General features: G+C 36.1%; 1 long non-coding RNA gene across 1 annotated transcript in view; it reads right to left on the bottom strand.

Annotated features, from left to right (window-relative positions):
- Positions 1–793: 793 nt before the first annotated feature.
- The window catches only part of LOC129471341 (uncharacterized), a 43143-nt gene continuing 19994 nt past the window's right edge, over positions 794–23942 (bottom strand). Inside the window, exon 5 of the long non-coding RNA XR_010118600.1 lies at positions 794–1619. This is a non-coding gene — a long non-coding RNA (uncharacterized lncRNA). The remainder of the gene's footprint in view (positions 1620–23942) is intronic.

Raw genomic sequence — 23942 nt, 5'->3', positions numbered from 1 at the left:
ACTATAATCCAATAAAAATGCCACAAACCCATAAAAATGTGATGCCAGAATCACTGCGGATTTTTAAACTACCTATGAGACAAATAGTAATAGAGAAAAGCGCTTTTATGTCGTGCTTCATATGGTCATATTTGGTTACTCTTAAATGTGAAAAATTAAAAAAACAAGCTACAAATATCTGGTTAATTTGAGCTAGAAGAATAAAATATAAAAATATTAAATATAAATCTATATTGTATTGATATACATTCTAAATGCACATGCTTTTTGCTCGCCATATAAATGCAAAGAGAAATACCTTATAATATAACATGAAATGGAAGAAACTAGAAATGTGTTTTACTATAAAAGGGAACTTGATGTATGGAACAGAATGGCACGTTAGCATTTTCAGTAAGATTTTCTGAAAGTTAAGACCTAAGCACCTATTTTAAAGTGTTCCTTGAAGCTTACATCTGCAGTTCAATTTTTTCAATCAAGAGAGAATAATTAAGGTGGGACAATGAGACATTTTATGATTTTTAGGTACGCTGTATAGTATCTACTACTTGTCCACAGAATCTAATTATTTGTAGTATTACAGTGAAGTCATGTAAGAGCTTTGACAGCTCATCCTTCAACTTTCCTTTTAATAGTTGACACAATAGTGTTCACAATGCCATTATGTTTTATTACAAATTATAATTTGTAATTTATTACAAATTATAATTTGTAATTTATTACAAATTATAATTTGTAATTTATTACAAATTATAATTTGTAATTTATTACAAATTATAATCTTTAATAGCATCTTTCAGACATTTCAATTTTTTAGAATTTTTAGGTAATGTTTTCAAAGTTCAGTAAAGAGTTACCTGAAGGGAAAATCCTTTAACTGATCAATGGTACACCTGGGTAAACAGATTTACTTCTATGGAATTTGCTCCAAGAATGAGCCACAAGAGAATGTTTTGGCAAGAAATGAGGCTTGCCTCTGATTTCCAATAAAGATTTGAGTTGAAACTGTGTGTGTTCACTTAATCTTGTTAAATGTAGCACAAAACACTAAATGTATTAGAGCGTGTACTTAAATGATAACAAACCCTGCTGTTAAAGCTAATAGGAGACAGTTCTTTTCTCATTGAGTTGCCACAATCAAGCATTCCTTTAGATATCATCATTTAGTATGACTTCTTATGCTTGACTATAATATGCTTTGCATTTGTAAGCCTTTGTCTTTCCTTATTGCTAAGCAACAATTTCCTTTTTTTCAAAGGGATAAAATTTGAGGACAACACTGCTCAGATACCAAAAAATACAAAATGTACAAGTATTTAAACTTAATTTGGATAACTATGAATAAAAAGGAGAATAAGAACCGAATCTCTGAATCTACTGATGATGATTAAAAGCAGGCAGTGAAATATTGAAACCAAGCTTTTCTAGGGAGGACTGTTTTCCGCATTTAAATTTATCTTTGTATCTTAAGCTCGCAGAGCTTGGTGGGTAGGGCGAGGAGGTCCTGCAGTGGAGTAGAGAGAGTTCTTAAATTCATCTTCGTCCTCTAGGAGGGTTTAGGTACACTCTGCCTTAAGGCAGGGTGATGACTTCTGTGGGTCCCTTCCAGCATCAAGCTCCTGTGAAGTAAAAAGCAGTTATAAAACCTTTAGAATACATCTTGAAATATATAGTTATAAAAATATAAAGAGCCCCTGAAGCATTGTCTGCATCGAGGAACCAATATTATTTCTTACCTTTCCTTTACATTTAACACGAAAAATGTCAGGTAAAACATTGTGGAGTTTCGTTTCCAATCTCACATTAGAACTAATAGGAATGGCCATAATCTTCCCAACATCAGCTAGATGTAAGTCTTAAGAGCTTATCATAAAACCACCATCACTGATTCTTCTTCGTAGTTATTAAGGAGCAAAATGCCATGTACCTGTCTTATCAAACTTCATCCTAATCTATTTGATAAATGAAATTGATATAAATAGGCAGCATACTGCATCATTTTGGTTTTACTACAAATAATAATATATATGGGCCATGTTTGTGCGTTTAACTAGGCAGCTTTTGACTCTATGAGCTGGCATTCATTAATCAAGTAAAAGTAAGCTTCAGAATGTCCCTCAATTTGAAGAACCTACATGAAAGCTGAAGAGCTTTTACATAGACCAATTATGACTAACTTGAATATAACATATTTGGAGTAACCTGATCTCTTTTTTATATCATTCTTTCAAGTACAGGAGCCTTATAAATAATATTGTCTAAGATCAACTACATGTTTTCAGTTTTGTGGGTAAAAATGAATAAATAAGGCTTAAGGAAAATAACAGCTAGGGTAATCTGAGCCAAGCACTATTTCATTTGCCTGATTTTTATTAACTGATTTAATCCTCACGCTATCTTGTTATTATCTTCATTGTACTGAAGTGTATGTATGGTCAAAATAGTGAAATTGCTGAGGTTACACTAATTAGTAACTTCGGTGGTAAGCTGAAATCCTATCACTTTGTAGTCTACCTGCCAAACCTCCTCATTATATACATCCTGTCAGTAGTAATTACCTGTGCCTTTTTTCAGAGTGCTCCCTATTAAATAGGATATCTTCTTCCTTAATTCTACATGTTAAAAAGTGTGTCCAAAGTTATAAAGCTAATTAATGGCAATCCTAGGGAGAATACTTTGATTTATGAATTCCCAATTTTATTGTTTCTCCTATTATGTTTCAATGCTTCTAGAAGCCCATTATCCTTTGAGGGGTGGGAGAGGAAGAGGCAAGTCAATGAATTAATATTTTTATTATAATATCAGATCTATATTGTATGTGATTTTTTCAAGGACTACATGAGATGTACTGAAAGAGAAACAATGATTAATAATGACTATTATATTCTAATGGGAGAGATATGACTGTTACCAAAAATATGGTAAACACTCAGATTTAACTTGGAAAGTTGATGAGGCATATAACTTAGAAAATTGTACACACACACACAAGGGCATATATATATATATACACACACACACACAGATGTCTTTTTACATACGTATATATATATTATATATGTGCCTGGGTTTATAGGTATGAGCTACCATGCTCTCTCTCTCTCTCTCTCTCTGTATATACATATATATATATATATATTTAATGTCTGATATATATATATATGTATCAGACATTAAAAATGACATTCTTTCTGGCTTTGCTGAACATAAAATGATTCATGGAAGAAGCGATAGCCAATTTGAATCTTAAAAAATGGGTATAATACTGACAGCCAAAGTTAAGAATGAAAGACATTCTAATCACAGGGAAATGTGTGAGAAAAAAACTTGACTCAAACCTCAGCGTCACACAATACACCCATGTAACAAACCTGCACTGTACCCACTGAATATAATTTTTTAATGAAAAATTTAAAAAGGATTAAAGACACATAATTAAAAAAACCTAGCAAAGAACAATGAGTAACATTGAGTAAAAATACAAGGTAGGAAAAATAATTAGTGGAAAATAATTTGGAAAGCAAGTTAAGTTATATCCAGTTACTTCCAACTTTGGAATTTAAGATAATTATTTAGGCTTCATGTGATAACCAGTATTATGTGCTAGATATTTAGGGCTAAGTGAGGGCCTGAGTCCCAGTCTAGAGATCCGCTGTGGCTAAATAAGTATTTGAAGATTGGTTTGGGGGGCGCATAGGAGGAATGTGGCTGCATCTAATCTAATTTTTTCCTAAAATATGTTAGACACAACTAAATCAAAGAGGTCAATGTTAATTACGCTCGTTAAAATGTAAGCTCCACTAGAATGTAAACTGAGGGCACAGGCATTGTTAATTTTGCCAACTTTTTTATCCCCAGACCCTAAAAGTGTAACTATTTCATAGTAGGCACTAATGCACATTAGTTAAATGAATGACTAAGAAGGTCAACAGTTTTAAGCACTAAAATAATACCTAAATAGGAAGAGTGTCAATAGTTTAGTGGCTGAGGGGGTCAGACATATAAGATACAAATGCAATAACAGATCCAGTAAAATGTGCAGGAAAGGGATACTAAAAAATAAGTTATAGAATGTCCAATCCTATTGAATGGTTGTCAAGTGGCATGTAATAGCATTCCTACAACTTAAGACAGAAGAATAAAACCAATTGTTTCGGGTACACTATGCAATAAATAAATAGTGGTCGACACTGTGGAGAGCAGTTTGGAGTTTCCTCAAAAAAACTGAACGCTGAGCTATCATATGATCCGGCAATCCCACTGCTGGGTGTATACCCACAAGAAAGGAAATCAGCTTATCGAAGAGACATCTGCACTCCTATGTTTGCGGCAGCGCTGTTTACAGTAGCTAAAATTTGAACCTAAATGACCATCAATAGATGAATGGATAAAGAAAATGTAGTACATATACACAATGGAGTACTATGCAGCCACAAAAAAGAATGAGATCCAGTCATTTCAACAACATGGATGGAACTGGAGATCATTATGTCAAGTGAAAAAAGCCAGGCACAGAAAGACAGACATCAGATGCCCTCAGTTATTTGTGGGATCTAAAAATCAAAAAAATTAAACTTATGGACATAGAGAGTAGAAGGATGGTTACCAGAGGCTGGGCAGGGTAATGAGGGGCTAGTGGGGATGGTTAATGAAAGAATGAATAAGACCTACTATTTGATACCACAATAGGGTGACTATAGTCAGCAATAACTCGGTCGTACGGTTTTAAATAACTTGAAGAGTGTAATTGGATTGTTTGTAGCACAAAGAATAGATGCTTGAGGGATGAATACCTATTCTCCATGTGATGTGTTTATTTCACATTGCAGGCCTGTATCAAAACATCTCGCATGCCCCATAAACATACACACTTACTATGTACCCACAAAAATAAAAATAAAATAAATAGTGGTTGAGTTAAGAAATAAATTTTCACGTCATTTATAATGTGCTCTGGATGGGAATGTATGTATGTATGTATGTATTTATTTATTTGAGATAGGATCTTGCCTTGTCACCCAGGCTGGAGTTCAATGGCACAGTCTTAGCTCACAGCATCCTTGAACTCCCTGGCTCAAGTGATTTTCCCACCTCAGCCTCTCAAGTAGCTGGGACTGTACGCATGCATCACTATATTCAGCTATTTATTATTATTGTTATTTGTAGAGACAGAGTCTCAATAGGTTGCCCAGGCAGGTCACGAAATCCCTGCCTCAAGGAGTCCTCTCTCCTCTGCCTCCGAAAGTGTTGGGATTACAGGTATGAGCTACCATGCCTGACTTAGCTGGGAATTTAAATCCCTAGCCCCATCCTTGTCTGTCACCACTTTGTCCAGTGACATTAGGAACAATCAGCCAACCTTATTATATTTATTAGTTTTCCATAAATATTTTTACAAGAATTATATGCACAACCACCCAGTTCCTTGATAAGGATTATCCGATAAAGATATTTTGTGTATCTGTATTGGTAGATCATGCCATGAGCTAGCAATACTCTCTCTACTAACAGAAAAAGGGTCACTAGTGTCTTTAAATCTAATCAATTTATGAAACCCCAAAGTCAGTTTAAAAACCTCAGCCTTAAAACCCATTTTTCTAAAACCACTCCCCAAATCTGTATCAGTCAAGACTCTTCAGAGAAACAGAACCAATAATATAGATAGATTGGTAGATCAAGAGATGGATTATCAATACATTTTAAAGGACTGGGTCACACAGTTACCGAGGCTAAGTCCCAAGATCCTCAGTCGACAACCTGGAGACCTAGGAGAGCTGATGGTACAGTTCCCATCTGAGTTTGAAGGCCTTGGGGCCAGGAGATTTTGTGGCGTTAGTCCCACTGTAAGGCAGGAGAACAGTGTCTCAGCTCAGTCAATCAGAGACAAAATTCTCTTATTCTGCCTTTTTTTTTTTCTATTCAGGTCTTTAACCAATGGGATGAGGTCCCCCCACACTGTGGAGGACAATCAGCTTTACTCAGTCTACTGATTCAAAGGTTAATCTCAGCCAGAAACACCCCCACAGACACCCCAGAATGATGTTTAACCAAATGTTTGGGCACATTGTGGCCCAGCTAATTTGACACATAAAATTAGTCATCACAAGTGGTAGAGAAGTCAAAGCAATTATTAACACTAATACACTCATGCACACACACACAAACAAAACTGTTCTAGACTTCAAAAGGCATTCCTAATTATCTGTAAATTGAAAGTAGAGGGAGGAATGTGTTAAAGATCTTGAGAAAAAAATGATAGGCCTCAATATTTGAAGTATTTTAGCTATTTATGAATTTCATGAACCTTCATTTGTGAATACATTATAGCAAGAGGGAAGAATTCATCAGGTTTTAAAAGAACTTGTCTCTGAAAAGTACAAAAAAATAGATCTATATTTATCACTAAGCCCTTGAGCTCATTTCAGTTAGATACATAGAAAGAAACCGAGGTAAGTCATTTCACTCAGACGGGTTATACGTCCCTATGTGAATTAATTACAGGTTTTAGACACAAGTGGACTTTTAACATTCATGTGCATGTTGGAGATTCTTAGATTATGCAAAAGATAATGAGCAATTCCATGGGTGGTCTTGTTTATTGTCATATCTGCAGTTAATTTCCTTCACAGTTCAGCTACCCCAGACTGAAGAGCAGTCATGTTTTCATCGTCAGGGTTTTAGCTTGTGGAATATGGATGAACTTCACCTGGGTCCTGGGGCTTCCTTGAAATTAGACACGAAATATTGAGTATATGTATATTTTCCTAAAGTTCCATGGCTTTTAAGAAACCCTCATGCCCATCACTTTCCTTGTTGAGATGACCATTATCTGCAGCTAAAAGATGGCTTTCAAAAGTAGTAATGTTAGTGCATTTTGACTTGGTGAAAATGACCTTGTTATATAGCTGTGGCTTAAAAATTTTAAAAAAAGCATTGTCTACTGTACACTTTTATTCAAGAATTTCTTTATTTTTAAAATCAAAGCAGTCATGCAATTCCTGTGGTAGATGATTTGAGGTACTTTGATTTTGTAACTTGTAAAGAAGAGAAAAAAATGGCTTTGAAATCACAAGGTTTTTATTTGGAGAGTTGATGAAAATTGGTTCTCCCAATGCAGCAGGCAAAAAAGACCTTCTAACCTTGGAATCTGACTTATTTTTTCTATTCTATGAGATAGAAATAGCAATTTCTAAGCTCTGATAAATCTTCAAAAAATAAGTTTTAATAAATGACTAATTTAGAAATAAAGGCATAAAAGAAACACGGTCCCACCAATATTTAATCCATGCTGTGAACTGAAATGTTGTCATCAGCTACAAATATGGTAAATTGAACATCCACTGACATATTTTCCAGATATGCAAAAGCTTGGGAGGAGACAGGTCTGATTATAATCATGACTTCCATAAATTAACTATTCTCGACTTTGTCTTGATACTTGTGATGAGCTATCTTTTATACAAAAATACATAAATTAATGTATGTAAAAGAGAAATTACTAGACTATTATACCATAACATTTTATACATTAAACAAGTAGGATTATCTATATCTATGCATATGAGAGAGATACATGGAGATACAGACAAATATTTACCTATATATAACTCATTAGAAAAAGGACTCGATTTTTTATTTCTATATATTTCTTTAGGTAGAAGTTTATATTTCTTCTAACTGAAGCAAAATGTTGTATTCGAACAATTTTAGTTTTTCAAACTAATTAGACAAATCTGAATTGTTTGGTTCTTACAAAAATAGGCAATTTCCAAATTTCAGTATCCTTTTTCATTCACAAATATCACCTGTCTGTATTTTACTTTCACACACTAATCTTTGCATTTTTGCATCTATGGAATTTATGAACAATAGTTTGAGGAAATGGTCGCAGTGAGGGGTGAACTAACTGAAACCTTAATTTCATTGATTCCACTATTTCTTTCCCGCTGTTCGTCAACTTTAATTCTGGTTTGTATCATACACAGTTTAGATTACATAGCATTTGTAATTAATCCCTTACATTTACACCCTATTTGCTTGTCTCTTTCTCCTGCCTCTGACTTGTTGGCAAAACTCCAACACTAGATCTGTCTAAACCCCTACCTTCTCCAGAACCACACCCCAACAGTAAAACACTCTTTAAAACAATTACTCAACAAAACTGATTGCTTTTATTTTAAATTCATTATCACAGTCCTCAAATGTTGTATTATGTTTGTTTTAGGGACTCACAATTTCCATCCCTTGTGTGTCTATTTTATTTAATTGTTTCTCCTTCAAGAATTCTCTCAGGAAATTAGGGTGTGTTATCAGCAAAGTCCCCTATATCTCTACCCATTTCTCAAGGTCCTCATACTTCCTGCTCTAAACAAATCCTTTTTCCTCTCTATGTCTCTAATCTAGAGAGTGTCTCTGCTACTTCGGATCTCTCTGACCTCTTTTAAATAACTCACTAGATTACATCAGTCCTTTCAGGATAATCCCATTTTGATTATCTTAAAGTCAATTTACTGGAGCTTTGAAATACCTCTGCAAAATCCCTTCAACTTTGCTTTGCAAGCTAACTCAATTATAGGAGTAATATTCCATTATATTAATAGTCCCCATTCTCACTTAAAAGCATGGGATTACATAGGGTGTGTGTGTGTCTGGTGGAGGGGAGAGGTGGGTATCCTAATATCATTTTAGAATTCTATCATTACCACAGACACCCACCGCCCAAGATAACTCTGTGGTAATGATAGAATTCTAAAATGATATTAGGATACCCACTCCTCCCCTCCGCCACACACACACACACACAAACACACAAACACATATACCCTGTATAGAGGGAACAACACACAATGGGGCCTTCCAGAGGGTAGAGATTGGGAGGTGGGAGAAGATCAGGAAAAATAACCGAGTACTAGGTTTAACATGTGGGTGATAAAATAATCTGTACAACAAACCCCAATGACATAAATTTACCCAAATAACAAACCTGCACGTGTACCCCGAACTCAAGAAAAGTTAAAGGAAAAAAAAAAATTTCTTGAGAACAAAAATAAAATAATAAAAATTGAGTAGAAAATAATAATTAGAGTACATTGATATATGTTGTGTTTGTAATAAGCCATGTATCTATGATACTTAAGTTTTAGGATACATAGAGGTAATGTTAATTTAAAAATAAGTAAATGTAATGAACATATTCAACATTTTATAAATGTTACTATATATTGTTTATAATTTTTAATAATTAAGGAATCAATATTATCTTAATTTTAATAAGTAAAGGGTGTGTGTGCATATGCATATTTTGTTTCTTATATTACAATCTTTATAAAGTGTAAATATGTCCTTATTTATCTTCATATAATTAGCAAAAACAGTTTCAGAGATTACTGCTTTACACCTTTAATCTTGTGAACCATTTAGCAACCCTCAACTCTACTCAAAGTACTTAAGTTTGCGGCCTACAATAGCTGATTCCATAACATATATGTTCAGTAACATAACAATACACTGAGACAGCAGGTTTTGCAGCAGAGAAAAATTGTAATTATTGCAAGGCAGCCAAGACAGGAAGTGGGAAGGACCCTCAGTGCATCTCCCTGAGGAGTTTTGGGCTGGAGTATTATGGGGCATTAGAAAATTGGGGTCATTGATTGGTCAGGGGAAGGGGGATGAAATCATCATGATATGGAGACTGCATTCTCTGATGATTCAGCTTCTCGTGGGGTCCTTCAGACCAGCTGACATCAGTAGTTTCACTGGTACGTGTGACCTGAGAGAATATCTCAAATGAAAAACTTAACATTTCATAATGTTCACGTTGTTGTCTATAGAACAGTTAAGGGGAACTGTTATCTGGGGACTACATGATTCCAGGATAATAGGCACCAAATACCTATGAGGAAGCATGTCAGAGAGAAAGCTGGCCTAATGATTAATGCTGAGTGTGCTGCAAGCTCTGTTCACTTTCATTTCTCTCCTTCCCTTCCTCCTTGATTAATTTTATAAAGTTTTTAGGAATGGTTTCTCTCACATTTCATTATCTCATTTCTGACTTAACTGAGAGGATAGAAGGAATCCAAAAATATACTACCCCCTTAAAAATAATAAAATAAAATAAACCAGCTCTCAACTACCTGCCTTTCTATTGATGTGCTGCTTCTGTTTCTACTGAAGACAACCCCCCTTGATACACACCAACTATCTCATCCCCTGTCATCTAGTGGGATAATTTTCCCCCATTGATTACCTTGGATCTCTCCTAAATCATGCTGCTTTCCTGTATATGGTCTAAGTACTCTGGCATGCCACGATGCTATAATGTCTCCAAACTTAAACAAATTAAAGCATCTTTTCCCTTTCATTACAGTCCTGCATTCGTCTGCTCCCTTTTATAGCAAAATTTCTCCCAAAAAAAAATCCAAAATGCTTTCTGGGCCTATCCCAGTCAGACCCCTTCCCACCAACCTTCTGGAGCCTCCCTCTTCGGTCGTTAAGAACCTCCAAGTCCCAGTGTTTGATTGTCAGCCTCACTGTGTTTGAACTTGCTGCCTTATTGTAATAAGAAAATTAGGAATCAATTCTTCGCTTCTTATGAATTCACCCTTCCCTTGAATTACAGGACACTTCGTTTTCCTTCCTGTCCTCCTATCTCCGTGGCTTTCCCAATCTGCTTTTGTTGTTTCCTCCACTTTTCCTTTTTTGGTGTTTAAAGCTATATTTCTGTAGGGTGCAGTGCTTGTCTTTCTTTTCACTATTCCATCTATAGTTACTTTCTAAATTATCTCATTCAGTCACATAGTTTTATTTTGAATAAACCATGTATATGCTAATGACATCCATATTTATCTCTCTCAGTCCTGAGCTCTAGTTATAACTCATCCAGAACAGAACTCTTGATTCCCTGTCCCCTTAAGCCTCGGTTTTTCTCACCTCTATAAGTGGCATTCTCACTCACTCAGTTTTTTTTTGTGATAAAAACTGATTCCTTTCATTTTCTTCCACCATATATCTAGGACATCAACAAGACTGATCAACTGCTTTAAAATACAAGCTGGGTATGACAAGCAATTTCCACCTTCACCAAATCTCTCCTAATCCAAACTTGCAGACCCTTTCTAAGAAGGGGTAGTCCTTTAAAAATGTCTATCAGAACATTATCACTTCCTACTTAAGCCCCAAACTTAGAACACAACGCAAGACGGGTTAGCTTTGCAGGTCTGTGATTTCAGTGCTCACCTTTTTCTCCTTGCTCCGTTTGATCTAAACCAGCTTACCCATTTCCAGCTCTGGGCCTTTGCCCTTGCTGTCAGTCCTGTCTAAAACATGCATCTGTCTAAAACACACATCTGTCTAAAACATGCATCTGTCTAAAACACACATCATCTGTCTGAAGCACACATCTGTCTAAAACACATCATCTGTCTAAAGCACACATCTGTCTAAAACACACATCTGTCTAAAACACACATCTGTCTAAAGCACACATCTGTCTAAAACACACATCTGTCTAAAACACATCATCTGTCTAAAGCACACATCTGTCTAAAGCACACATCTGTCTAAAACACATCATCTGTCTGAAGCACGCATCTGTCTAAAACATGCATCTTTCTAAAACACACATCATCTGTCTAAAGCACGCATCTGTCTAAAACGCATCATCTGTCTAAAACACACATCTGTCTAAAACACACATCTGTCTAAAGCACACATCTGTCTAAAGCACACATCTGTCTAAAACACATCTGTCTAAAGCACGCGTCATCTGTCTAAAACACGCGTCATCTGTCTAAAACACGCGTCATCTGTCTAAAACACGCGTCATCTGTCTAAAACACACGTCATCTGTCTAAAACACACATTTGTCTAAAACACACACCTTTGATCCCTTTGATCTTGAATACATTTAGCCCATTCCCACCTCAGGGCATTTATAGTTGCTGACTTCCGTCTACAACATACATCCCTGGGTCACCACATGGCTAATTCTTACTTTCCTTAATATTCGCTCAAATATCACATCATCAGGGAGACCTTCCCTGACCAGATGCTAAAATACCACTTCATCTCCAATCACACTCTAATCTTTTTCCAACTTTTATTATTTCTTCACAGCACTTTCCCATTACTTGTAATCTTATTTTTATACTAATTGGTTTATTTATAGCATTTTTCTAAAATTAGAACTGAAGTCCAAAAGGGTGGGGGCTTCTTCCTACGTGCTTGTGATAGACTACCACAAAATGTTTGTTGAGTTGATGAATAGTACAATGTAGCACACCATAGAATAGAAAACTGCTTTGAATTGAAAGGCATACACCATCTACTCAACATTTAAGGCCATGTTTCTCCAAGGTCCCCAACCCTACTGTGTTGTCGGGTCCCCTGGGCTTTGCTGCATCTTCCCTGTTCCTTTCCTCTGTGCAATAGTCAGAAAAATATCTTCAAAATCCTTGTGACCTTATCATAAAATTAATCGCCATCCCAGACTACTTCTTGAGGCCCTCATTCATATAACTAAAACAGTCCATTAAGGAATCTTCATAAATGATAGTCTCTCATCCCTAGCAGAGATTATGCTAGTTTCCTATCATGCTCATATGGAAATCTTTCTCTCTCTCTGCTTCCCCCTCTCTCTCGTCCTGTCCCTTTTTTCTGTCCACTCTAAAATGGGATACGTATAATAGAGATGTGCAAAGGCTGCTCAGGGAGGCACCACAGCCACCCAGGGCATGCTGTCTCCTTGGGTGGTCTATTTCAATTTCCAACAGCTCTAATTTTAAGAATGCGCTTTTTATATGATGAGCTAATATTTGCCAGGCTATGACTTTGATCCGTTGGTCCTATTTCTGCTGGCTGGGGCTCCTAAACTGTCAATTTCCTGAGCAGAAATAGAACAGCTGCTTAACACCTCCCATATGCTATTGCTTTATATAGTTGAAAATTGTAAATCCCCCAGACTCCAGAACCTCAACTATATGCTTTGTGAGCCTTCTGTTCTCTGTTGTAAATAAATTCAATTCCATAGCCTTTCCTCAAATGATCCATTTTCCAAACACTGGATTACTTCTTTTACTGAACTCAAGAGAGGGGACAAAACCTTTCCTGAGCAACTCATCCATTTCTGTCTTTGTTATTATTATCTATCATCATCATCGTCATCATCGGAAGGAAATATAGTTTAATGCAGTTAATTGTGAATTCTCATTTTGATAATTTATTTAGTTGCTACTTTGAAAAATAAAAACATGAGTATTGATTCATCCGATAAACATTATCAAACGTCTCACTAGACATAAAATACTATGCCAATATTAAAAAAAGCATAAGACATCACCACTGATCTTGAAAAGTTTGGTTCCATTTGTGAAACTACTAAATTTTTCTAATGAGCTTTAAAAGGCCGTTTAACTTCTTTGGTGGCCAGTATTGTTGGTAAAGGCCATGTGTGGTGTTTAGCAACATCCTTAATGCACTTCCAGGGTTATGATGCCCCAGGGCTGAACTGAGGGAGCTAAGCCATCAGGCTATCTCCCTAGTGATAGGTCCTGCACTTTGACCCTCTCTGGGTAAATGGCAGCTGCATTCATTTCATTAACTTGTGGGTTATAAGTTAATTTAGGGGGAAAATGCTATTACAGATTTGGATGAGTTCCATTAAACTCCATTAAAACTTTGACTGTAGGATGCATTAATAGAGCTTCAAATTCAGTCAATCAAAAGATTGATGGAGTATATAGAACAGAACATTAAATGGAATATTTGATATGAACTAGTAAATCTTTCAGAGGAATTCTATGGAGATTTTGTGAGTACACATTTATTTAATATATGTATTTTTTTCAATTGTAGGTAGGGATTTGGGGATTGTCCTTCTAATGTGTGCGTTTGTGTTAATGTTTACGAATTAAAATAGTATAAAATATTTTATTAGAGTTCTCTTTGCAATTCTTCTGTGAGGAATCAGTTTATCGTTTAAGCCCCCAGTGAATTCTTACAAATTGGCATTGTCTAACATTGTGTTAATCAAGGAAGGTATACGAAGATCTTTGAAATTATAAATACCTTTAAAATTTTAGGAAGGGAACTAACTTCTCTTATATTTCAGGAAGTCACCAGAGCTTCTAATCACATTTTATTCACTCAATACAATTATTCAGATAAATATTGCTTTTTATTGTTTCCATTTTACATTTGGAAAAAATTGAGACTCCAAAATCAATGTCAATTACCAGTATAATTTAACAAAGTCAGTATTGAAATTTAGATCTGCCTTCTTCTAAATTCCAGAAATAGAACAACTGCTATTAATTTAACATATCAGTCTTTGGCCAGTGATGATTATAATATGATAATGCAACCTGAGTTCTTACAATGTGTTGTTAGTTAACTATGAGTAAATTAATATAATAGTAAATAAATAAATCTCTTGTGGATTTTAGTCCCATGAAAACCTAATTCAAGAGTGAACAGTATGTAAAGTAAGGGAAAGCGATAATGTCTATTATTATACTCTCGACAGGACTCACACATTTGAGGAAACATTTTTCTTTACAGCGTGTGGAGCAAGCTGCATCCCGGAGAGGTTAAGTAACTTTCCATAGCTTCACAGCTGGTAAAACACAAAAATGAAATTCAAACCCTCTTCTACCTGTCCCTTGAAACTTGCTCTTTTCATACCAGCAGAAATGACTTACGTTTGACTTTAGTTTCATCTTAAGGATAATCAAGTGAATGGATGCACAAACATTAATTAGGGAAAATCATTGAGGTTTTTTGTTGTTGTTATTGTGTTGGTGGTTTTGTTTTGGTCTTTTGGTTTTGGAGATGTTATGAAAACATAACCAAGAAAAGAACCCTAAACCAAAATTTATCCTGGATGGTTTTTTTAAAATAAAAATCATACATATTCAAATATCTTCTTTGTTTTAGTTGGGATGAGGAGGTACACGCTACAAAAGACAAACCTTACAGTCCTCATGGCTTAACATAAAATGGGATTATTTTTCCCTCACATGGAGCCCAATGTGGATTAGTTTGTCCTTCTTCAAAACATTATTCAAATTCCATCTTTTCGCTATGTCATCTAGAACTCAAGATTCTAAAGTCCCTACAGAGAGATCTTGGGATTTAAGCAAGATGATGGTAAGCACCAGGCCTGAAAATGATTTGCATAGCTTTTATCCACATCTTGTCATCAAGAACCGGATTGAGTAGCCCCAACACAACTGCAGAGGGAGCTGGTGCCTCCACAAGAGCATATGGATATATCGATAGTACTTTGAGCCTGTAACATATTTCAAGAAGAACTTCAAGAAGTTCTTTAACAGATTCCTCTTCTTGTCAGGTACCTAATACACATTCCTAGGTGAACTGGACACATAAATGCAATCAGAAAAACATATGCCAATATTGTGTGCTAAGTCAAAAGGAGATAATATGAAATGCTTTAAGGGGGAAGTTGGAGATACATGAACAGATATTTCCAGATCAGAACCGTGCTTTGGTAACCTTGTTTAAAAGTAGCAGCAGCTTCCTCAGAAAAGGAATGTGATTCAAGTTTGGCATGCCTTCTTTTTCATTGCTTAGATTCTTCATCTTTGAAAAAAAAGCTAATATTCATTAATATATTATTTTGAGTCATCAGGCTAAAACTAATATGTTTGTGCAGCCATGAAGGCATTTGTGGGATGAGTCAGTGAAAAATTCAGGGATTTTTAAGATGATTACACTACCTTGAAAGATTAGATAGAAAAGTTCACAAGAGCACAAGTATAGACTAATAAAATACCAAAAGGATTTCAAGGTGCTCTAAAGGTGGATAAAATAAACAGATTCGAGAGAAGATTCTCATTGCCAATAACAAGATAACTATTTAGAAATTCCTTTGTCAGCTGAGCCATTTCCAGATTGAATTATTATTGAGGAGTAGCGGAGGAGTTGAGATTTGAGTATATTTGATTACATTTTTTCAATGTACTCTGCTTTCTATTATATATAAAAAGAGAATCAGCAACTATGACCACTAAAAGTAAATTACGCCACTAAATTGCAACTAGTCTTTAAACATTCTGGAAATATTATGATGTTTAACCATCTTCTTTATTTTAAAACAAATAGACATATGTTCCAGGCAGACAAATATATATTTTAAGGGTAATGACACAAACATACTGATTTTCTTTTCAGCAACTGTTGACTTTTTGGTTGAATTTATACTTTCTGAACAAATATATATTGTGGTTATTTCAGTGTCATGATTCACAGCTTGAAAAGTCACACTTGATTGAGAACACAGATAAAAAATCTGAATTGGATGATTGAAAATGCCATATGAAAGATATCTGAAAAACTGGCAGATAAAGGGAAATATTTGTCCTGTTTTTCTATATGAACAGCACCATTAACCCAATAGTACCTAAGAAGTGTCCCTTTGTAAAAATATCACAGGTAATACATTAAAAATAAATGTCAAAATTAGAATGTCACTGTTTTGCAATCCCCAATGAACTAATAAAAAATAGGCCCAAATATTGATGGCTTTGATATCACTAAAGGAAAGACAATTTAACATTATGTGCCTACTGATGAAAGAACACAACGCCAACTATATTCTCAGAAAAGAGACTGAACCTCAATCTGATCCAGTTGGTGGATCCAGGCTCCAATCTGCCAGATATGCAGAGAACCATGAGAATGCAAATCAGCAAAATACAGACTATCAAAAATGCTACTGGAAAAGAAAAAAATGGAGAGAAGCAGACCTAAAAGATAGAACAAAGTTTACAATGGGGAAAATTAAATTATAATGTTTGTGCAAGTACATTTAGGTGATAAATCTATTTTTTTTTTTTTTGAGACGGAGTCTTGCTCTGTCGCCCAGGCTGGAGTGCAGTGGCGTGATCTCGGCTCACTGCAAGCTCCGCCTCCCGGGTTCACGCCATTCTCCTGCCTCAGCCTCCCGAGTAGCTGGGACTACAGGCGCTGCCACCATGCCCGGCTAATTTTTTGTATTTTTAGTAGAGACGGGGTTTCACCGTGGTCTCGATCTCCTGACCTCGTGATCCGCCCGCCTCGGCCTCCCAAAGTGCTGGGATTACAAGCGTGAGCCGCCGCGCCTGGCCGATAAATCTATTTAACAAATAATACAAGAAGGGATTACAAAAAAAGTCACAACAGGGGCTGCTTTTGGAGGGAGAGGAGATGTGATCGAGATTTAGTCTGTGAAAGCGTTTTCTAGGATGGGTAACAACGTTCTTTCTTGACATGAGCTGCAGGTGCAAGTTTGCAAGTCTTTAACTAATTCATTAAGCCATGTGTATTTTTTGGGTGGTTTTCTTTGTCTGTTTTACCATAATATGATTCTAAAGCGCATTTTATAAACAATGTAAAGAATACCTGTAATCCTCTGAAACGTTAACAAAGATGCATGCAAATAGTATTACTGGCACTTAAATGTATTGCAAGGCAAACTTAATTGTAAAAGTATTTGATGTGATTTCTTCATCCCCTTTGTCTGTAGGCAATTTTCCTTTCTACCTTTTCCTGTCAAAGAAACTAGTTGGTTATATATATTTTTTCATCCAGAAGACATACTGATTTTACTACTCGCTGCCTGCTTCTTCTCTAAGATTCTAAATTTCAAATCTATCATTTTTGACAGTATTTTTTTTGCCTACCTTATGATTTCCCCCTACTAGTTTCAGTGCCCTTCAGGATTACTTTCTCTGAATCAGAACACCATAAGTGCTGTATTACGTATTGTAGAACGAGATGAGCTTTTAAGAAAGCAGCCGTATTCTTGTAACAGAACCATACACTGAAAATACAAAGTAATAAGAAAGTAAGGGGAAGATTTCTTCCATGTGCTTAGAGTGACAGAAAAAAAAAAAAGCATTTCAAAGGTTATTTGTCTAGCCTACACGTTAAAGTTATTTATCAGACTGCAAAGGAAGCCATATAGTACAAACTGGAACAAAATTGGTGTATTTGTAGATATGTTATGGACTCCTCATTACACAGATCCTTTCTGAATCGGACCCCAGAACTGGAATTTATAAATATAAATCAGTTTCTGTCATCATATATATCAAGGCATGTAAAAATGAGTTGAAACCTTCTCTGTGCTAAATGTAAGGAAAGGAGGCAAAAGGTACAATTGTGTTTGTCAATGCCAGAATCTTATGGCATCTCAGGCCTTGAGCTCAATAACAGCCTTAACAAATGATACCCCACAATTATAGAATTAACGAACTTTAGAAGAAACAGTTGCTGGGTGCAGTGGCTCCCGCCTGTAATCCCAGCACTGTGGGAGGCCAAGGTGGGCGGATCACCTGAAGTCAGGAGTTGGAGACCAGCCTGCCAACATGGCAAAACCTCATCTCTACTAAAAATACAAAACATTAGCCGGGCGTGGTGGTGGTGCCTGTAGTCCCAGCCACTCTGGAGGCTGAGGCAGGAGAATCGCTTGAACCCGGGAGGCACAGGTTGCAGTGAGCCGAGATGGTGCCATTGCACTCCAGCCTGGGCAACAAGAGTGAGACTCTGTCTCAAAAAATAACAATAAAAGGAAATGAAACAGTTGTAATTACAGTATGTGTGTGGATATGTGTGTGGATATACAAAATTCTTATTTATGAACAGAGAGAACTGATATCCTCAGAGTTCAAGGAATGGTCATTTTTCTTGGCTTAGGTAGCTACCTCCCCCCACTCTGTAAGATTTCTTCAGTGTCTTCTCAGCTTACCAGTAAGGTCCTGCATCCACTCTAACTTTTAAAAATAAAATTTGTTAATAATACTTGGTTGTGGGGGGAGGGGGGAGGGACAGCATTAGGAGATATACCTAATGCTAAATGACGAGTTAATGGGTGCAGGAAATCAACATGGCACATGGATACATATGTAACAAACCTGCACATTGTGCACATGTACCCTAAAACCTAAAGTATAATAATTAAAAAAAAAATACTTGGCTGATTATTTGAACCTTCTAACTTTTCAGTTCAAACTTTTCTGAGGTAATACTGTATTTTTGTTTATAGAGAGCTTTTTTGGGGGGGGGCACCTAAGAGATTTGTGGGTCACTTCGGCCGGGAAGCAAACTAAGTCTAAATGGAGTATTATGTGTCAACAAGTCAGTTAAATGTGAAAAAATGAAAGTATTTATTGTAGCCAAGTAAGCCACAATGCGTGTAATCTGTGAGTATATAATCAAGAATTGATTGCAATTCTCATTTCAAATAACATGTACTCTGTGCTAATTATAGACAGACATATATTTCTGAATATTTGTGGGATTTCTACCTAATGTGAGAGAAGTGGTGATTATCATTTATGGGTGGGCTGCAAATGCTTTAGGGGTTGATTATGCACATTCTCTGCCCCAGGTTCATTTTGATATCTGCCTTTTGTGGAAAAAACAACTAAATTTCCAGGAGTCCACAGTGTTATAAAAAAAAAGCAGTGACATTGAGCTTACTAATTTATAAATACTCTTTTCTTTGCAGCGTTGGCTGTTTGTTTTGGTGAAGAATGCCTTGTTCCACTCTCATAGATTTAACTACCATTTCTAAGTTATAAATTCTCTCAAAAGGCATTTCACTGTGTACCAGAATGTTCACATCTTCTCTCCTTCTAGACCTTGAAACTTGGCAGTCTCAAAATTACCATATCAGATAGGAAATTCATTCTCTTTCCTCCAGATCGGAAAATGCCTTTAATTTGTATATATTAGTAATCTCTCTAAGAAGTTCTCTCAACCAAAATATCTTACTGGTCTCAGGAACTTGGGAACCAATGACTTCACAGGTGAGAGGTTTGCTTTATATTCAGAGTGGTTTAGTCTACCATTATGCCATATGCTCTCTATCTAGGACAGCAGAAGTATTCCCAGAGTCACCTAAGCCAGAAAGCTGGGAGTCACCTATTTTACATCTCTGCTCCTACTACCATCTATCAAACCAGCCACCCAAACTGGTCCATCCTGCCTACTTAACTTTCTTTCTCTCCATTCTCTCTGTTCTTGCCTTATCCTGGGCCCTCATTAGCTTTAAGAGTCAGGAAAATCCTCTCTCTAACTATAGGCTTGTGTTTTCATGATCCAATCTCCAGACCAGCAGTCTCCAAATTAAAGTAAAGAATATTTCAACAGACCAAAGTCCGCATATTTGGTGATACTATACCCCTAAAAAAAAACTTCACAAACTCATATAATACTGCACAGGTACTATCTCCGCTAGTCCTCTTTGAATCTATTTGATACATAATCCAATCTGCTGAGCAAGTGTGGATGATTTATTTTGTATACACACTAAACAATGAATAGGGGTGGGGTTGGGGGAGGGAGATGGCAGGCAGTGGTTGAGAGTTTGCTGGCAGATGGATGATGGGAGCATTCATATATTGAGCTGGCTTGAGAGAAGTAGCCCTGCATTGTCCCCCTTCCTTTCTGGAAGGTGGCAGTTTGGTGAGAAAGACTTATATCAAGCAAGCTACCCTTGTTTGCAGACTCTGGGATTCTTTTCCTGATAAGGCTAATTTCCTGAGTCACACTATCATGGGGCATTCTATTATACAGTTATTATAAAGTCAGATTACTTATCATCTTTACCATAAAATATAGTGTTACAGATTGTTCATATGTAAAATTCTGTATAATAATTCTTATGCACAGTGAAACTTGAGAACTGCCAAATTAGACTTAAAGAATGAATTAAAAGAATTAGAGGTGCAGAGTGCTTATGGGTATTTAAACCATTGCTCCCTCAAGTTTACTGTCATGTTTTTGAAGGTGAAAGTGGGATATGTGGTGAATTTGAAAATGTCCCTCCTTGCTTGCATGGTCACCATTTTATCTAACATTTACAACCAATTAACTTAATAAAAGGTAAAGAATTTGGATTCTGTTTCATAAAAGAGAGAGTCATAATGCCGTTTAACTGTCATAATGCTGTTTAACTGTTATTCACTTGGGAGTGCTGTATTTTTATAGGCGCCAAGCAGAATTGCTGCAACTCCTTTCATACAAGCCCATGAAACACATCCTTGGACAGAAAGAAACAGTTCTCTTGACAATACAAAGGACCAGTAGTCACTTCAAACATTCTTTTTTTCTAAAGCTAGTAATAATATTGCACCTATTAACTCATTAGATGTTTTGGAACAAAATTGAGGCATAAGAAAACAATAAAGAATTAAAATCCACACATTTAAAATATTTTTTGGACTGCTACTTGTAGTATCCTTCAGTTTACATAGAAGATTAAGAGTTTTATTAAAGGGCTTGTGTGAAACATGGGACTGAACTGGGGACAGCTGTCTCCGAGAAGTGTGAGCCACCAATGCGAATTCCACAACAAACATATGTACAGTTTGGTCTAGTTTTGCTACTGTCTTATATATACAAGGGGACTTCAAAAATTTTGTAGAAAATGCAAGTAAAAATGTTATTTCTCAGCATAAGCTCTATCAAGTTCAAAACACTTTTCAGCCACCCTAGTTCTTTAGTCCATCCCTAAAGAATTGGGAATTGAGCCTTTGCAATAGGAATGCAGTCTTTAGATTGTTAACTAAAGAAAAATGGTGCCCTTTAAAGATTAAGAAACAAAAAAGATGTCAGAAGGATCCGAGTCAGGACTGTAGGTGGAGGCCTAATAATTTTCCATCCAAACTCTTACAAAATTGCCTGTACTTGATGAAAGGAATGAGCCAGGAACATCGTTGTGGTGGAGAAAGACTCCCTGGTGAAGCTTTCCAAGGTGTTTTTCTGTAAAGCATTGGCTAACTTTCTTCAAACACTCTCATAATAAGCAAATGTTATCTTCTGGCCCTGCAGAAAGTCAACAAGCAAAATGGCTTGAGCATCGCAAAAAAACGTTGGTACGGGCTTTGCTGTTGCTCTGTTCTCTTCACTTTGGCTGGGTCACTTGCATCTCGCGGTAGCCATTGCTCTTCTCTTGTTACTCTTCAAAGAAATGCTTCAGAACTTGATTCCCCTTGTTTAAAATATCCATTGAAAGCTCTCCTCCTATCTGCAGGTGATCCATCTGGTTGCAATAGTTTTGGCACCCATTGAGTGGAAACTTTGCTCAACTTTGATATTAGTTTCAGTCAGAATTGTGTAAGCTGAAGTAATTGAGATGTCTGTGATGTTGGCAATTGTTTTTGCTTTTGATTTTTGGTCATCCCCATTAGGACAGGAACAAGATGATTTTTTCCTCACAAATTGTTGTGGATGGCCTGCTGCTGCAAGCTTCGTCTTCATCGCTGTGTCATCCCTTCTTAAAATGAATTATCCATTTGTAAACTGCTGATTTCTTCGGGGCATTGTTCTCATAAACTTTTCGTAAAGGATCAGTGGTTTTACTATTCTTCCACCTAAGCCTCATCATACATTTGATGTTTGTTCTTGCTTTAGTTTTAGCAGAATTCATGTTGCTATGATAGGGGCTTTTTTCAAACTGAGGTCTTAGCCTTAGTGCCTGAAGCTACACCTGTTCAGATATGTTATAGTAAGTTAGCACAAGTTTATTTTGGAACAAAAAACCCATGAAATTCACACAGATTTCTCATGAAATTCAGTTTGGGTGAATTTTTCATGAATGTTTTCAAGACCCCTCATATTTCTATTTCATTATGAAAGTTTTCTTGTAAAGATTCTGACATGTTACATGATTTTTTTTCATGTAGTTTGAACCAGTCAGGCTACCTCATAACTAACACCAACAGAACAGTTAATGAACTTTGTGAACCTACAGGAAAGCACACTAAAGCTTGTATTTCTTCTGAGAGACATCAGTTGCTCCGATGCTATATCTTTCTGTAAAGCAGAATTCAATTCCTTTTTTGGGTGTTACTAAAGTTACTCCTCATTCTTAATCAAGACCACTTAGTTTAAAAAAAAAAATACAGTGACTCTGATGACAGAAGGGGGTGAAAAAGTCAAATAGCAAATTTAGTTGAATACATTAAAGTTTCTAATCAAATTTGAACCCTGTGAAGGAAAAAAGAACTACTCTTTATAAACTTTCTTAATCTGTTTATTCTCGAGCTATTTTTCTGTCTTAGAGAATTATTTTATTTTCTATTGTGCTTATTGTTGAACATTTATATATAGATTTAAGAAAAATCCTAAAACACATCATTGGTAAAAATAAAGTGAGATAGATCGACAGTACAGTGTCTGAATGCGAGCTAAAATATTGAGAATTCCAGGTTAAATCACCAATGTCTCCAAACCAGTGAGTCACATGAAGGAGCCCTGCTAAGAGGGTGCTCTCAGGGTCATTAGAGAATTGTGGCACGCTTGCTCTCTGACAGACCCTTTCTTTTTCTCAGAGATCTATTTTATAAACCTTTCCTGAGTCCCTCAGGCATATTAGGCATTTTTTGTCTTTTATCTAAATTGCAGTATACAAGTTTTCCCTATGTTCACATGTTTCCCATGATGCCCTGGGTTCTTACTCTGCTGTAAAATTTATTCCATTTCACCATGTCTTTTACCTGCCTCTGTCTCTTCTCTTCAACTCTGAATTCCACAAGAGGATGATTCTCATCCATATCTGTTACAGAATCTGTCACGTCATACTGCATGTGCATTTGAGCATGTTAAATGAAAGGGTGACCTTTGAAATTTTTTAAAAGTCTCCATCTGAATTTTTATCTCAGTTTAATTGAAACATATGTGGCCATGTAGTTTGTGTAGTTAAGTAACATTATGTACAATCTTTAGTTTTGATAGCCTTGAGTTCTTGCTACCATGAGTCATGACTGAAAAAAGTAGGGTTTTAACTAATTTGGACAGAAGTTATGCAGAGAGATTTTGGCACAATTGGTTTCTTCCTTGATAGCTTCAATATATTTATTGGTATCAGGCATTGTGCTAGACGTGGGGACTACCAATGCATAAAGTAACGTACTGTTCATACAGCATATCCGTTACGA

The sequence above is a fragment of the Symphalangus syndactylus genome, chromosome 21 (assembly GCF_028878055.3).
Source record: "Symphalangus syndactylus isolate Jambi chromosome 21, NHGRI_mSymSyn1-v2.1_pri, whole genome shotgun sequence".
NCBI lineage: Eukaryota > Metazoa > Chordata > Mammalia > Primates > Hylobatidae > Symphalangus > Symphalangus syndactylus.
The sequence above is the reverse complement of the archived record's forward strand: the minus strand, read 5'-3'. Positions and strand labels throughout refer to the sequence as shown.